Raw genomic sequence first — 16,398 nt, forward strand, 5'->3', positions numbered from 1 at the left:
ACACAGGTGCAGACAGAGACACACACACACAGGCACATGAGACACAAACACACGGCGCATCGACACACATACACACAGGCGCAAAGAGACACACACACACAGGTGCAGAGACACACACACATAGGCAAGACAAGACACACACACACCCCAGAGACACACACAGGCACGCGAGACACACACACACACAGGCCGCGAAGACACAAACACACAGGCGCATGCCACACACACACACAGGCAGCCAGAGAGACACACACACAGGCGTGCTAGAGAGAACACACACACACACACAGCGGCGTGTGAGCATTGTTGCAATGTTACTTTTCTTGGTTGTTTATTAAATTATAGATTTTTCAAATGTTCATTTTTCCTGTGCTTAAAACTCTTCAAAAAAAGTGTTTTAGCGGTTCTTAAGCTATAGCACAAACTCTTGCAGTGTTAGTTTCCTCTGTTATTCAAGGTTTTCTCAGTGTTATTCAATGTTTTACCATTTAGTTTATTTACTATCACACTGTGCATTCTATGGTGTAATTAACTATATTTGTGCTTAAAAACTTCAAAAAATATATATTTACATACAGTTCATAATGTCTGGAATGGATTAATTGTATTTACATACAATCCTATGGGGGAAATTACTTCGGTTCACAACCAATCGGGTTTACGACCAGGGTTTTGGAGCGAATTATAGTCGTGAACCGAGGTTCCACTGTATTACTTCAGACAAAATTACAGGCATTTTACGGAAATACAAACCAGTATTACTGCGAGAGAAAATTAAAAGCACACAATACAGTGCACATATTACAGCCACATACAAGGTCCTTTGCCATTTAACATAGACTGTTCATACTAATGTTTATGCACTACTGTTCTAAGTCCGTTATTGTAACGGGCTTAATGTCTAGTAAGGCTAATAAAATACAAAAAATACAGACAACACAAGAAAATACTAAGAACAAGTAACATCTACATTTCAGCTTCAAACAAAAAGCAAAACTCTTCAAGTATAATTCATCCCTACCTGTGGGCTTGAGAAGAGGAGTCCGTTTCTTCGTGTTTTACTATGCTTGCATTGCCTGGGATATTTCTGGCTAGGACTGGCACATTTAAGTTCATAGCCTGGAAGAAATTGCACAGGAGGGCTTTACACATTTGACATGTTTTTAAAATGCAGGCAGCAGTCACATCATCTCCGTTACAACTGATCAACTGGAGGAAGGACTGATGAAGCAGATGATCCTGCAGGGGTAGACTTGGAAAGACAAACCACATGGCTAATAAAGTAATCATCCTGACGTTTATACAGCTTTTATTTTATCAACCAAGTAGTATAAATATACATCTTTCAAGCAGAAGTCCAATTTGGGGATAGTAATGCTGTGTGTGGGACTGAGACATTGCCAGTTTCTAGTTGGACATTGCATTTTGTTAAAATTCATATATCCAGGGAAATAAAAAGCCAGTACAAATGACTGTTAGAAATGAGCCCCCATGGGCCAATCTCAGGACAATGGGAATATTAACTGTTGTTTCATTACCTCGAGGACTGCTGCAGACATGCCCTCTGAGATGGAGCTATTCACCAAGGCAAATGATGTCTTCATAGCAGCTTACAGCTCCCTTGGGTCTCTCCGATGCCAGCAGAACCCCATTTGCTCTGAAAAATGGATGATCAAATCACCAATGAAAATGGCCTCCTTACAAGAATGGAATTACCCTTCTGATGTAAATTAGCTTTTGCCATCTGGCGCCAATAAGGTATGTCACTTTAAGCACTGATTTCAGGTACATGGCCTATAACAAGCCTTAGCCTCACCCAGGTACTTTTTAACAAGGTTTTTTATATTTATATACAGATATTCTTATCATTTTGCATGATGGACAATTTAATCATCACAAGCTAAATCAAAGAAATGAACTGAGAAATGTCCCTGTTTCCCTTTTGTGATAGTATTTTATAATGGGTTTGCTTTTAAAGATCGAGTGGGCCTTTTTTTCCTTTTTACACACTCATGTTTATTCCCTTTGGTCTGAGTGTTGTTATTACTATACCATCCACTCAATAACAAATGAGTTGGAAGACATCAGCAGCATTTGGTGAGAGCTCTACAAGTGATGGTAAAGTCAGGTAAGTGTCACAATGCTCTGGCGGCCTCTCTCTTCTTTCTGACCGTGTTCTAAAACTGCATGGTGGGGCTGCAGGTCACGAACCTTTCTAAATTGAACAGGTTCAAGTTTAAAAAGGCCTCCTCATTCCACATCTTTTCTCGGTGCTTAGAAAGTGGAGGCACTTTTGCAATTCTTGGGTCAAACACAATAAGCAAAGCAACAACCCTTTAAGAATATATAACTTTAAATCTGTTCCAGTGTTGCTCTGTTGATTCAAAGCAGCACCTGCTACACTGTTTTCAAGAAAATGACTCAACTTACCAAACACCTGATATGAAAACCTACAGAATGGCATTTGGCTAAAGATTGTTGTTTGGGTTTCTAGCACATTCAGTTATAAAAAAAATTGTGATCTCCCGGCCCCAAAAACTCAACAAAGAAAATACCCAATCTAAGATGTACTTCACAAAGGCAGACAGCAGGGAAAATGTCAGGTAAGCAACTTCTTCACAAATACATGGATTATTTATTCTCTTGAATATGTGCCTTATAATGCACTGCAGGGATCAAGGCCAACAAATTATTTCTAGCTTGCCCCATGTAGTCAATATCGAACCATAATTAAATATTTAAGGTACTGTACGTTTCGACAAATGTTTTAATTAGTAAATGGCCCAAAGATCCCAGTTCTAATTAAGTTTTTTTTCTTTGGGAGATTGTTTACCACATAAATTTGCTGTTTTGGGGATACTTTGGTAAATTCCTTGGGCTATTACTTTTATACCTTGCTTTCTGGAGATATATATATATATATATATATATATATATATATATATATATATATTATTATATATATATATATATATATATATATATATATATATATATATATATACATATATGTATATGTATAATGACTCCCAAAGGGCATTCACCACCCCAAAACCAGACACAACTGCATGCACACAAGTCCTGAGTTAAAACACAAGGTTTATTAACAAAAATCTTTTCAAAGGCTTCTCACATGTTGTATAAACACAAGTATTCTCTTTCTCTCTCTATCTCTCTCCTTCTTCCCTTACTCCACTCACCCAAGGCAAGCTTTTTCCTTCTTCTACCCAACTCCAACTCACCTGGATGAGCAGAAGCGCCACAGGAAGCACTGCCAGATCAATCATTAGTCCCAAAAAAGGGGTTACGAACTCGCAGCACTTCCTGGGAAAACCCAAAAGGGTTGCTCCATTTGGGAAATACAATTCCCAGCATACTTGTGGTTTTTTGAACAATCTAAGGGCTAGAGACACTGCCCCCCTAGCATCCCTGTCTCTGCATTATACTAGCCATCTAGCTGGGTAAGATTCTTTTGTCCAACCAGCTGGGGACAGAGTGCGCCTGCTTCCACGAGGATCTCCTGCTTGCCTCCTGCCATGGAAGGTGTCACACCACTCCAGTCAGGAAGAAACATGACTCATCTGGCAAGGACCGCTATCCCGTACAAGTGGTCATGTTAAATATATATATATAAAATATAAATATATATACACACACATAACATAAGGGTAGCCCAGATCAAATTTACAATTTTCTTTATAAACTTTTTAAAGTTTATTAATAGTAGCAGTTCCCACGGTGTTTTTTCTTTTCCTCACTGAAATAAAAAATGCTAAAGAGCCATTTCCCCCCATCCCCTACCCCACTTTTTGTTAGGGTCCCAAGACCCAGCCCCCTTTTTACAAGCATATCTTTTACAAGACACCATACTCGTCTTGCGGCCCATTTGGTCAAAAACCCTAAGGCGGTTTTTTTATATGAGAGCAGTACCTGTGGGAAAACAAAAACCCGAGAGAACATACTTTTTTATCTTGGTAGAGAAATAATATTCTTTCCCTATTTTTATTAATATGTCCAGAATCCCCTAACTACGACTTAATGTATATAACTTTCCCCACCTTCCCTTCTATATCTATAACCAAATTAGATGTAGTAAAAAGACAAGCGGGGTTTTAAAATAAAATAATGTATTATGAAATTATTCATAAATAATAAAAAAATGCAAAATACTTTGAATATTGGCAACCATACAACCTGATAAATGGTGATGTGTAATTCGGTGCAACTTCAGTTACTTAAAATTTTAGTTAAAGGATGTTGGTGCTCAGCTTTCACCCAAATGCTTTAAATTTTTGGGCTATGTGCCCCATTTTTGTCTTCATCATCAAGGTTAGCAAAGAGATCTTCTTCATTTTTCAGTCAGAAAAGGTTCTTATCATTTAGAGTGAGAGAATGGGTTAGGACATTTATAGATGCTCTCAACCAGAACCAAAGGAATCATGGTATTTAAAAAGGCCTCTGAGATAGCCTTTTAAACACCATCCCCTGCCAATGGGTGAAATAGAAATTTTTTTCTCCCCCCCAAGACCATATATTAACTAACCTGGTTTTGTGGGAGGGGAAAAAGACTTTAGCAAAAATGCTCATCAAACGGTTTGACACATCCCCAAATCCTTGGAAAATTACAAAGAAAATCGTAAACAGGGGGGAAAAACAAAATCCTCTCCCCAAGGTACCAAAATTACGGTTTGCCTAAAAAAAAAAACATACAAAACATTTATCAAGTTATTAAAACCCACACCCAAAAAACCCCCACCCGATGAATTTTTTTGCAGTGTCTTTATACACAATGTCTTTAAACAAGAGTCTATAAATTTTCATTGATTTGCATATTGCTCCCCCAGTGTTAAAAGTTGTCCGTGCCCTTTTTTTCCTTTAAATATCTTCTTTATTTAAAGACAATCTGAAAAGGGCGCCCCCGATGACTTGTATCTGCTCACTGCCAACTCTTTCTGCAGTCCCCATAGCTCGATCGGGGTTAAAATGAGACAATCCCCCCTTTCCCACTAAACTAGCCCATAAATTTAGCAGGGGAATTTTTTTAATTGATTTTCTCTGTCTAACCCCCAATTAGACCCCCCCCAAACTTTTGCATATCAATGTAAATTAACATCAAAATTTGAAAGGTAACATGCAAGGGTGCCAGACAACCATTTCTCCCCAAATGACGGGCCAGGGCCCGATAAACTGTTCAAAAACCAAACATTTTGGGCCCCCTCTGCCACATTTGGGGTTGACTTTTTGCCTTTGTTTTTCCTACCCATTTAACTCTTGACTCCCATCATCCTCCCAGTATGGGTGGCATCACCACCATGAGAACAAATTTTTGAACTCTCATCTTTCCCCCGTGGGGCCCCCCTAGATTTGTTTGTTCACCATTTACCACAAACACCTCGGTTCTTGGCCCCTGGTCCTGTGCCGCCCATGGCAACTCAGACTTCCATTTTTTCCCCAAATTAGACTATACCTGAACCCGACCCCATGTCTTCAAATTAAAGCTGCACCTGTTTTCCCTGAAAATTTCACCAATTTGCTCGATCCCTTTTTTCTTATATTAATTACCCCTCTTAATTAATTAATCCCCAGAATGTATACTTTATGACCCCAAAAGAACCCCCTTTTTTGGGGGATTCTAACTGGTTTTTCATTTTCCCACCGGGAATATAAATTTGCGCAGTAATGAAAAACCTTTTCTTTTAAACTATGCTATTGTGACTAGTCCTTATTATTGCATGATTTGTGGACTTATTTAAACCCCATAAGTGTCTTTTCTTGATGTCTTCAGTTCTTCTTCTGCTTTGTCTTTAGTTTTTGGTTTCTTTTCCATTCTGCTATGTAGGGGTCTGAAAAATGGAAGGTGAAAAAGCAGTTTGTCCATCTCATTTCTTGGCTGTGCCTGGTCCCAAAAACTCAAACTTTGTTTCCCAGGCATTCTTTGGAACAGCTTGGCACAGTGCCCCCCCCAAATGTGCCAATGGAACCCCGATCTCCTGCATGGATTTTATCCAATTGCCTTCACTATTTTTACCCACCAAAAAAGCCCATAAAACCTTACTATAAAAGGGCACTATTGCAAAAAAAAAATTAAAACAAAATAACTATTTTCCCTTTCCTGTCTTCCTTCTCCCCTTCTATTTTTCATTCCTTGGTTTTTTTTTTTTATTGTATGGTAACACCCCGGGGTGGACTAAAACCCTCCAGAACCCAAGTTCTAAATCCAGCATTTCTGCTAAAACTGACCTGGTTTTTTACTAAGACCAGCCACTTTTCTCCATTTTTTTGCATGGGGGTCATGGGCTGTCTTTTTATACAACTGGTCAGTCAGGTTTAATTTACTGAACCTAAGTGTGTGTGCTTTTAATTACAGGGGGCCCTAGAGGCTGTTGGACCTTCACCCCCCTGTGCATTCCTGGGTTCCTGCCTGAGCTTTTAAAAATTTCCCGCTCACCCTCCCCAACCTTTGTTTTGGCTTGTCCTGACATTCAAACCAACTCCCAAACTGGTGCACTTTTTTTCCAACTCAATTCTTACTACCTTCAGACCTTTCACACACAACACTTGAATTTTTTTCATTTCCATTGTTCTTTTTTTTAATTCCACACTTTCTTTATTCCTTATCAATATCAATATCCCGTTCATGCCCCTAGTCAACAATTGCCATTTACATCACCACTCCTCTGCCCATCGTCTCTTTGTCCTAAATCAAATTTCAATGCAGCACTGGTTCCTTTTCCCCAGTGGTGAAAATCTATCAGGGAGCATGTTTTAAAATTTTGGGCAGGGCCCCAGAATTCTTGGGGTTTTGGTGCAGTGGAGAATAAAGGAAGAAAAAACCCCTTTCTGTTTTCCTTCCTTTCATTTTCTCCTTTTTTCACCTCCCTTCCCCCTCTTTATCGGCATCATCCTTTTATTTAAATCCCCCACCCCCGTTTTGGGGTTTCCCTTATCTGGGTTTCGTTGCCCCAACTTTCACCATGGGTGGTTTTTTCCCCTTTTTTTCCACTTTTTTCATCGCCCCCTTTGCGGGATGTTCTCATTTAAAACTTCACAATTATCCCCCCTGTTACCTTTTAAAAATCTCCCAGCATTCCATAACTTTCCTTTTTTTTCACTTGCTATTTACTTCCTTATCAATCTTCCTTTTACCAATAATACAAGATATAAACCTTTATAACAGCTGTCTTCTTTAAACCGATCTCTGTTTCTTGTTTTAAACCTTCCCGCCCCCTTCCATTTTTTAACTCAGCTCAGCTTCTGCTTTTCACCTGAACTAAGGGTTTTCCCAGCTTTAGCCTGTTGCCTTTGCCATCCATGGGAAAATTGACTTTAAATGAACTTAGGCATTTCTAAGTCTACAACCCCTCTAATACAATTTGACAAATTTTATGGGTTTGGGCCCACTTTGCCCCTGTAAGCAAACATACACATACATACACAAAAAATTCTAACGAAAAAGACGTATGAATGGAAAACATGTCCATCACTCCCCAGCACTTTAACCACTTAAATCCCCCTTAATAAATCACTTTACCACCCCTAGCACTTTAATTTGGGACTCAACCACCCGTACTAAAAAATCGGGTGTCCCTTTTGGGCACACATGGAATCTCACATTTGTTGGGTTTATTTCCCAAAAACCAAAAATGTTTTACTTCCACCCATTTGTACACTGGGTCCCTAAAATTCACATACATAAACAAACACATACATCAAAACATTTGCAAACAGGGTGCAAAACTTGGTTTAAAAAACCTGCCCAACACGAATTGTTTTATCTTGGAGGTAATATGATATTGCTCCCGTCCCCCTTTATTTTAATATTGTTTTGAAACCAATCCCAAACTTACCTGTATATAATTATCCCCCCTTCCCTTTTATATCATAATTAAATTAGATGTGAAAAAGACAAGCAGGAGTTAATTACACATAAAATTGTTCGATAATATTCAAAATAAAACAAAAAGCAAAAATACTTTGAAATTGGCAACCATACAACCCGTTAAATGGTGATGTGTAATTCAGGTGGCACAAGACTTGTAGTTACAAAAAAGTCTCTAGTTAAGGCATTTGGTGCTCAGCTTTTAACCCTTTTCAATATGGGCTGAGCTGTGCCTTCAATGTAATGTCTTCATCATCATATTGGGTATAGAGATGCCCCTTTATATGTGGGCCGTCAGAGATGCTTCTTCATCATATGTCAGTCAGTCAGAGAGGAAAAGTGGTTGACAAGTACATTTTTTAGATGTTCTCCAATTCCTAGAACCAATGGGGCATCATGGGAAAAAAGGGCCCTGAGACTGAAATTCCAAACAGCCATCCTCAGACCGGGTGAAAAGAAAATCTTATCTTCTGCCCCAAGACCAAAATTTCACTAACCCTTTTTGTGGGGGATGGAGAAAAGACTTTAAAAAAAAAAGCTCATCAAACTGGTTTAAGAACCCTCCCCAAATCCTGTCGAAATTACAAAAAAAATTGAACTTTTGGGGGGTAAACAAAATCCTCTCCCAAAAGGGACCCCTAAATTACATTGGTTTCCAAAATTTTAAATAAAAAATACAAAACATTTATCAAATTATATGCAAAAACCTCATCAAACACATACAAACACCACCATTCAGTCAGCTCCCAGACGGACTTCATACCGGGATTTTAAAAAGATGGCAACACACCTATAATTTGTAATTATTTTTAAATGTCACCTCTTTGAAACTCTCTTTGCTTACCGAAAGCTCGTACAAGAGCTCAAAAAAAAGTTTTCACCTTGGGTAAAGAAGATCTGGCACCAACACTTGATGTGACCTCTTTGTAAGCAGGGGTCAATCTAAGGGAACATTATTGGTAGGGTTAACTTTTTGCATCATTCATCTGTAATTTTTATGACATTAAAAAAACTTCCAGTTAGCGAGGGTGACACTTAAAAAGGCAATGGGCCCCTCCAAAATGCTGATTTGATACTATATAGGTTTGTACGGGAAAGGGGGAGATCAGCTTCAAGCTGATGTCAAAAACCACATTCCTATAACATGAAGTAAAAAAAAGGGAAGTAAAAAGACATTACAGGATATCAAAATTATGACCATGTAATTAATAATTTCTAAAAATTAAAAAGCATGTTTCATTCTAATACGTACTGAACTGAAAACCCAAAGGTAATTCACAATCTAAATTAAAAATGACAATCTTGTTTTTTTATTTTATTCCTGCGTGACACTGTATCAGATAACAAAAACGCGGAGTCACAGAGGAACCAATGCCTAGAAAGTTGGGGAGTAAAGCCCCCGATGAACACTACACCCAAGGACTTGAAAAAAGGCATCAGGGCACCTCGTAATTCCCAAACGTGGCCGGGGAAAATGAGCCCCCGCAAAAGAGCCCCCCGTTTTATTTAAATAAATGGGGAGGTTAAGGGGCCGGGTACTGCAGTGTTTGAAGTCCCTCTCAGTTTTCTCTGATCTGAAGGAATGAAAAAAGTAAATTTTGCGGGTTTAATTTAGTTTTTACGTCATGATATCATTTTTGACTACAGGAAAACAGAAAAAAAAAACCCCAATTTTCACAACATGGGTCTGCAAACACTGGCTCACCGACAAAACCCTTTCCCCTTTTTAATCAATTTTTAATAAATTCGCGTAAATGTTTAATTGCAATGTCAAAAGCCAGCAGGCTAAAAACTACCAGATGATCCCCCTGTGGTAATGTACAGCAAGGAAAATCAGAAAAATTTTCTTGGACAGTACAGAGCACAATATGAACGAAGACTGGGGTCAGATCACTGCCCAAAACAAGCCTATTGAGATAAGCCCCTGAACAGGAAACTGGTAAAATCGCTTATTCCTAATAGTAAAGATCACCATGCAGAAAAATTTTAAAAAATCATTCAAGCGTGGAAACAACTATAATTAAAACAATGGGGACATTCAGAGATTAAAAAAGTGGAAAATTTTCAAAACCCTGGTTTCCCCTTTTTTGGGTTTGATTAGTCATAAGTCTCTTTGGTTACCCCAAATATCCGGCAATCTTAATAAACGTAATTTTTCAATTGACTGTTTCATGAAATGAACCGATTCATAACAGGATTTTAAATCCCTTACCCATCTATCTATTTATGACCTCCTTTTGTACCAACAGCACTCCAGATTGTCGCCATGGGCCAAGCTGTTTAAAGTACTGGCAGCGAAAGATTAAACAGAGCCAGCCGGGCACTCCTTTGGGTGCCGGGCATATGTGGGTAGACTGTTTAAATGAGATAAACTCCACAGTTTAATAGTTTTTTTAAATGACTCTAAACAACAACCCAACCAAACTGAAGCAGAAGAAAGGGGATTAAAAAGATGATCAAACTACAAACATTCAATATTATTACAACACTGAGATAATTAGGTGGGGCAAGGAAAGAAAAGGGGCGTTGTGATATGTGGGCTTCTATGGAGAATACTTGGATCAGTTTACATTAAAAAACTGCTGCTTGGAAAAGGGCTTTTTGGGCCCTGGACCCAACAAGGAAAAGGGATTCCACTAAAAAAAACAAATAAATGTTTTATTTTCTTTGTCTCCCCGGTCTTCCCCCATTCCACAGACACAACACAGTCCCAAAAGCACAAACAGAAACACCAAAAAATAAAACACTCTTCCTTCCCCCCTCCCCCCAGCTTTGTCCGATTCTGGGCCCTTTAGTGGTGTTCCCCCTCCCCATAGCCCAACAGAAGCAGTCCTGGTGATAACTGACCAAAATTAAGCGGCACAGCCCAGGCAGGCTCAGGGTCACAGCTCCCGGGGTGGCCCGGGCCCAACAGGGGTTTGGGGCCCGTGAATCCCGGGGGTGCCACCACCTGTTCGGGGCTATGTGCATCTCACGGGGGCCCCCGGATCCCGTGTCGGCGTCCCCTCCGCCGCCACACTATGTTTTGCTTTGTATTAAATGGGGGAACAAAAACCCACTGGAACGATAAGGTCAAAAAGTGGGAAGGTGGGAAAGCTAACTCCCAAATTTCCCCGCGTGTGGCCGGGTCAACTGTCCTTTCCTTTAAAAAGAAAAACACATTTTTTTTTTTTTGGTCCTTTTCAGTGTTTGGATATCAAGTGACAAGGGCTTGAAAAAAAGCACAGTTTTTCAAACAAATCACCAGCTGGTGGAAAACAATGAAAAAAAAAAAAATAAAAAAAAAGTCAAGTGAGTTGGGGGCATGTACTGGACAGGATTGCCGCAACTACAGGAAACAACTAGGACCCCGTTTTAACCCCCTAGGCGACCGGTCCAGTACCACCCCCGGAAATTACCCTCTATCTCCGGGCCAGGTGTTATGTGGGTGCCCCCGGCCTGGTCCAGCCACTGGGTCCCCAAAGGGGGACTTCGAGCTGGATCACCCTCGGGAAAAAGCCCACAGGGCCCAAAGGTGCCATAACTAAGCTCCCTCACAATGCAGATAATGTGCCTTTTGAGACTCCCAGCAACACAAATAAAGCAGCGGTACCCAAGGATTTTCCAGATACAGTCCCAAAAAGGATAGCCGTCCAGGTCACTTGGACCTTCATCCTTTTCAGAGATATCAGGGCCCCCACCCCCCTTTTCCCCAGAGACCTTTGACCCCCCTGTCTCCCAATCCGTCACTGACTTTGGAAGAGCCCAGAGACAGAAATTACTGCTGAGGTAAGTAAACCCTTTACAAGGTCAACACTCCTTTTCCCCAGATAGACACACTGCATGGCTGTGCCAAAAAGGTCAAAAGGCCTGGATCTTGGTTTATATCCAACACTTGCAACCAAACCTCAAACTCTCGCCAGTCTGTCAACATTCTGTCGACCCCTTACCCATGAAGATCACAGCATCGCAGCAAAATCAAAATCCGTGAATCTTTGTTTACCAACAGATGCCCCAGCCGCTGGACACAAGCCTTGCCCCACAGTCCATAAACACTGAACAGAGTAGGGGCAGAACATTGAGGAACCCCAGAATCAACTGGGAAAAAACCAGAGGTCCTGCCACCACCTGACAGCACTCACAGTACCAGTGTACAGGCCAGCCATGATATCCACCAACCTCGAGAGGATCCTGAACCCTCAGGATGTCCCACAGTCTCGATCAAATGAGTCGACCCCTTGAAAAAAATGGACAAAGGCTGCAAATCTGCTGATATTTACATTTGCGCTCCATGAGAATCCTCAGTGCCAGGATGGTTTCGATGGTGGACTTCCTAGGTGTAAAACCAGACATTTCCCGATTACGCTGGTAGGTGAGCAAGTGATCATGGATCCTATTGAGGGCGACCATAGCATGGACCTTACCCAGCACCGAGAGCAGTGTTTCCCCCAGTAGTTGCCCCAATCTAGGCGATCACCCTTCCCTTTCCAGATAGGGCGAAAGTCCGTTCCACCCAATTGGTTATTTGCAGAAGCTCAACTTTTAATCCTTGTGGAGTAATTTGTATTTTTGTATTCAAAGCACATTGGGATGGGGATCACTATAGAAAGGCACTACAAGATTAACACAAGAGTGAACAAAAGAGTGAAAATGCTGAGGCACCAAAGAGCCAAACCAACACGGCCTTAGGCATTGGTGCAAAGCCACTGCCGGTTTGCCTCAATCGCTACCTCTTCAGTAGACATTAATCATTAAACTTTTCCTTTATGTTTTACACTGTAAATTTATTCTGTGCTTATGAGGACTTCTGCAAATAAAAGTAAGAAAATCCACACCTGAGGATTATTGAGTTCTGGGCAAATGTTAATAATTGGATTGGGTGATGAGGCGAGAACAACAGTACCCACTTTGGCATTTGAACTGGACAGCAGGGGCCATGAAGACAAATTCAAATCCAACGACAACCCACCATCAATTTTCTGCATTTAAACCCAACGGTCTTTATTAAACCAACAAACCAAACTGACAGGTTGCCTTGTTGCAGTGCTAGATCAGCGACAAAGAAGTTTTTGCAGAAGGAAGCAGCAAGAATGTTCATGGATTGGCAGTAAGACCATAATTACTGGAGGGGCAGAGAAGTTGGGAATTCTAAAAGGCCGACAAAAATAAATAACAGGCCAGTCAAAGTATAACTGCACAAGGCCTGGCAGAAAGATGGGGCCATACCACCATCTCTGGCCAGAAGAAAAGAACTGGACTTCACCTTGTCTTGTAAATATTTCTCATTTCAAGCAAAAAGCATATAATATAGAAGAAATCAACAGCTGAATATTTAGTTACCTGCATGTTTTACAAGAGATGTCACTGCTGTGGTAGCTCAAACATATGCAGTCACAGTAAAAAAATAAAGACCGTCTTGACAGACTGGACAGTTCTGTTTTCTGTTCTACACTTAGGCGGCCATCTGGTATTTTTTGTCTGTTTGCCCTTTTATTAATCCAATTTATGACTGGCGTTGACATATTTGCATTCAATATTGTACCTAAACCTCTTGTCTGGTTTTATAATCTGGGCATCAGTGAGCCTAGAAATTAAAGTTTCTGTAGAGCTTTCATTACAGAAAAAAGATCTCTGACTTCATGGCTTGGGAGATCTACTGATAAATGCTTAAAAAAAGAAAAGCTAATCTATTGTTTCCTTTAATGGATCATTAGCTGGTTTGCCCATACTGGTGATTCTAAATTGGACCTAGTGTGTGCTTGGTGTGTGGGTGTGTTTGTGTGTGTCCTGCGGTGGGTTGGCATCCTCCCCAGGATTTGTTCCTGCCTTGTGCCCTGTGTTGGCTGGGATTGGCTCCAGAAGACCCCTGGCCCTGTAGTTAGGATTCAGGGGTTGGAAAATGGATGGATGGTTTAGACTAAAACACCAAATTATCCACTTGTCACTACATCACCTTATTTATGCTCATTAAAAGCAGATCAAAATTCAATTTAACTGCAAAACCTTTCACTTACAGCTTGGCCCTCTAAAAAGAGACATTACAAGTCAACCCCACTGTCAGTCAAGTCTTTATTAATTTTATTGTAGGAGAACCAACGTGAAAACAGGTGGGCTCTGCAGGCACTGTTGAGGGTTCCTCTTCCTGTCGTTCTCGCCATATGGATGTAAATCAGGGTTGCCTGTGGGCTTTGCAGCAAATTGAGCTCCCAAACCCCAGAACCTGGACATCCCCCAAAAAACCTCATGGACATCAACAGAGGCAAACCAAAACTCCAAGGGGAAAAAACCCCTCGACAGTGGCAAAACTCACGGGAGAATGGGAGCCATTCATGGATGGGTTTGCAGCTGCTTGGCAGCCCTGCTGTGCACGTGCATAATTACCTCATTGTTTCGGCGATTCTACAATGCAGAGGGCGAAAATTTACATCGGTTAAAAATTAATAAAATTTCCCCTACACATTTTACACTGTATGTATAAATATTACCTCTCAGTTAAAAAATGAAAACACGAGAAATAAGTTCACATTATTCCACCCAATGGACCGATCCTTCAATATGAGAGAATGTGAATTCACACATAAAGCAGAGTAAAGACTTAAAAATGAGCTTATTATAAAATGGAAAAATTTCAATTACTTACATTCTATTTTCTTTTAATGGAAACTGTGCCTGGCATGAGCAGCATGCTGAGCAGGAGCTCTAATGCCATTTCCACTTTAGGCTTCAACACAGTACTGAATGCTCATTTGAGCTTAACTACTACCCAAAGTAATTTCTAACCTTATCAACTCCTGAAAAAAAATTCCCCTTCAGAAATAACAAAAAGCAACTGCAAAATACACCAAAGTGTAGTAGGGAAAATTATGTGTACATCTGAAGGCTTTTGTATTAAAAGGGGCCAAATTTTCTGTATTTCTGCCATTTAGTTACTTAAAATTGCTGTGAGCAGAGAAGTCCCAAAAGTAGAGCTACTATAAATAAACAAAGAAAGCAATACATAGGAAATGAAAATGGGAAAATGCCAAAATCAAAAATATATCTTGATAATTAAGAATGGCGTTCCATATAACTACGATAAATTTCCAAAACACGATAATGGCCATATATTACTGAAATATTTTCAAAAACTCACTAATAACTAACTTCCCAACCGGATGCTGAAACCTAACTCATTTGTGCGTTTAAACTTTAAAAAAGGGGCAAGCTGTAATACATTAATGACAGGAAAGGGGGCAGCATAGAAACAGTTGTTAGAAAAGCAATCTGAATGCCGGCGCCGACTCAGATTTTTATCTCCAGGGACTCAGACCTCCACCCTCCTCCCAAAGGCCAAGCATTCGTTTGAAGGATGACTTGCGAGTCAGCTGTCCTCTGCATTGCACCGAGACCTGGAAACGCTCCTGCCAGTGGCGGATGAGAGGATCAGGCCACAGATCAATAAGGGGGGAGAGGAAAAGTTAAGGCGTAAGCGGAATGAGACAATTGAGTGGCTCGCCCGACACGTTCACACTGATGATCTCTTAAAATGCTAGCAGCCTGGAGGCAGTGCATACTGAGCAGCCCATGTGCTCTCATTACCACTATATATAGCATGGTCTCTGAAAGCGGTGGTCTCCTCAAATGAATAAATACATAATCGTCAAGTCTATTCACTGTCAAGCATTCCTCGCGCCTTTGGCTCTGTGTTTTCCGGACAAATTATAAAACTACTTTAACGCTGCCATGACAGTTTCTGTTAACTGTAAATTAGGTGAATGACGCTACCTCGAAGGTTCGTTTCTAGTAGTTGTTATTGATTCTGAATTCTTTGCTTCTTCTTGGCTGCTCCCATTAGGGGTCACCACAGGAATCATCTTCTTCCATATCTTTCTGTCCTCTCCATCACCTGCATGTCCCTCTCACCACATCCATAAACCTTGCAGGCCCTTCCTTTTTTTCTCTTCCCTGGCAGCTCTATCCTTAGCATCCTTCTCCCATGGACATATTCTACTCTGAGTCATTGGTTTATGAATTTTAAAATGAGAATTTGAAAATAAAACAAGGATAATAAAACATTTTGAGGCAAGTCTTATGTTTATACTGGGAAGATTTTTCTTTTTGGGTTGGTCCGATGGCCACTGCTGTCAAAAAAACAGATCCTCATTACAAGTTAGTCAAAAGCAGGAGCATGCAAACAACACCTACTACACCATCTAAACTTAAAAATATAAAATATATCTTTATCTAAACGGAAGAGCAAAGAAATTATGTAAGTGTTGCTCTGTAAGCATTTGAGTGAATAAAAAATGTACTCGCTTCTGCTACTAGTTCACAGCTACGTTATCAAAGCTTACACCTGCACTCCACCTTGGACTGAGAAGCTAACAATGAGGTACTTCTTTTAAAAGCGTTATGTTTGGAGTTGGTCACTATCCCCCCACAACAGCATGTCAGCTGATGTCATTTTAACATCACTTGAGTTGGACTCTGCTGTCAATGAAAACTACTGAGCCACCACAGGCCTGTTTGGACTACTTTTGAATGCAAGAAATTGTAAAGTG

At 40.4% G+C, this 16,398-nt stretch overlaps 1 long non-coding RNA gene across 1 annotated transcript; it reads right to left on the reverse strand.

The window, feature by feature from the left end:
- Positions 1-1,061: 1,061 nt before the first annotated feature.
- LOC120519566 lies at positions 1,062-1,616 on the reverse strand. The gene is made up of 2 exons (XR_005631576.1): positions 1,539-1,616; positions 1,062-1,119 (listed from the first exon to the last, which is right to left on the reverse strand). It is a non-coding gene; the product is annotated as an uncharacterized LOC120519566 (long non-coding RNA).
- Positions 1,617-16,398: the final 14,782 nt, after the last annotated feature.

Source organism: Polypterus senegalus, unplaced genomic scaffold, assembly GCF_016835505.1.
Source record: "Polypterus senegalus isolate Bchr_013 unplaced genomic scaffold, ASM1683550v1 scaffold_1550, whole genome shotgun sequence".
NCBI classification, from domain to species: Eukaryota; Metazoa; Chordata; class Cladistia; order Polypteriformes; family Polypteridae; genus Polypterus; species Polypterus senegalus.